The 1,766-nt window shown below is 27.4% G+C and overlaps 1 non-coding gene across 1 annotated transcript; it reads right to left on the bottom strand.

Moving 5' to 3' along the window:
- Window positions 1–1,024: 1,024 nt before the first annotated feature.
- Window positions 1,025–1,097, bottom strand: TRNAR-UCU (transfer RNA arginine (anticodon UCU)). Its single transcript has one exon. It is a non-coding gene; the product is annotated as a tRNA-Arg (tRNA).
- Window positions 1,098–1,766: the final 669 nt, after the last annotated feature.

The following is a 1,766-nucleotide window of genomic DNA, read 5'->3' as shown; positions in this document are numbered from 1 at the left end:
AAAATTTCAACACTTTTCCTTCAAATGTAACGTCATTTTATTAAAATATTTTTAAAATATCTTACGTTCAATAGAAGTTACATAAATAATTAATTGAAAACTTCATAAAATCAAATTAAAAATTAACTTATTATAAAGTCCACGATTAACAGATGTCTTCATTTCATAGCCAAGTTTTATTTTAACCATTCTACATTCAATTAGTAAAACTTTGCAAAATATTCATAGTAGTTTTTTAAGCAACTTTAAAGAAGATTGAAATTTTGCTTTAATAAGTCAATGCTTTTGAGTATCAAAAACCACACGAAGCTAAGAATTCAAATTACCTCTATAACGTTAACTATAACTCAAATTACCGACTGCAGCAAGTATAGAACAAAATTAAGAAATTTTGTTACCGGCCAGAGGTCAGTAATAAAATTTTTAATAATGACCACTTTTGAAAACATGTGGCTACTTTTCAAAAAGTGAAATAATCGGAATAATAATGAGTATATTATATAAATTGGATAATTCTTAATTAACACTAGATTATCATTTTGTCTACTTTTTAATTTCTGTTAGAAAAACAATGATGTATATAATGACACAATTTCTTAGAATTTTGTGATTTTTTGTACAACATATTTTTTTTTTATTGTTAATATTTAATAATAATCCGTTATATAACCATAAATAATATAAAAAAATATTAAACATTAAATTTTAAAAAAAAAAAATTTACACATTATCCTTCACACTCCTTCACATTTTGATTGCTTTTGGGCATTATAGAAATATACTAAGTTTCAGTCTTTCTAGAGTTAAGAATTCAAAATTATTATTTATTTTTTTTAAAAACTGTACAAAAAACGAATTTTACAAATAAATGTACAATAAAATTAAATCGCATAAAATAATTCAATAAAATAAAAACTTAAAATTATATTTATTTAAAGCCTCTTTAATTATTGCTACCATCTTAAAGTGATTTTTTTATCAATACCTATAGGCTATAAAAAAATTATGCTATTCCACAAGCAATCACCCTTGCCGGGATTCGAACCCGGGACCTTTGGATTAGAAGTCCAACGCGCTATCCACTGCGCTACAAGGGCGCGATCAGGAGTTGCAAGTTAAGTCAAAGGCTGTAATCGGATAAGAAGAGCTTCATTTCTCTATCTAGTTTTTACCATCCATAGAAGAAAGGGCGGTGCGCGGTAGAAACGTTTTTCTTTCCCGTTACATGCTAGATTCGGAACATTTAAACGGAGAGACCGGTTTGAAGATTGTATGTAAAATACGTTCGAAACAAATGGCATTCTTTAATATCTTTTTGCAATGCTTTGAATATATTCCACATAATAATTCATTATATTCAATGTTCCAGTGGTAAAAATTTTTTACCGGAACATAACGCGGAGAGGGAGGAGGGGGAACTCTAAAACAATCGAACTGCTTCTTGATCCACAATTATTAAATCATCTTAAAATGAGAAGAAGGAAATCATTCGTGCGTCCCCCNCCGTCAATAAAAGGCTAGAATATCACCCATAATATTAGAATAAAAAATAATTACATGTTCAATTTAAAAAAAAACTATATAGTTTTTTTTTCTTTTGTAAACACAGCGCATTTGCTATTTTAAATTAGTAACATGTACCTGTATGTTTGTAATAAATAAAAGTACCCTGTAGAAAGATATTAGTGCTAGAAAGTTTTTTTAAAGATAGCTTAAAAGATAGATATATAGTTTAATAGTATAGCTTTGTTTAGAGTGAAAGACAC

This window comes from Parasteatoda tepidariorum, chromosome 1, assembly GCF_043381705.1.
Source record: "Parasteatoda tepidariorum isolate YZ-2023 chromosome 1, CAS_Ptep_4.0, whole genome shotgun sequence".
Lineage (NCBI taxonomy): Eukaryota > Metazoa > Arthropoda > Arachnida > Araneae > Theridiidae > Parasteatoda > Parasteatoda tepidariorum.
Note: the sequence above shows the minus strand (reverse complement) of the source record. Positions and strands in the feature narration are given on the sequence as shown.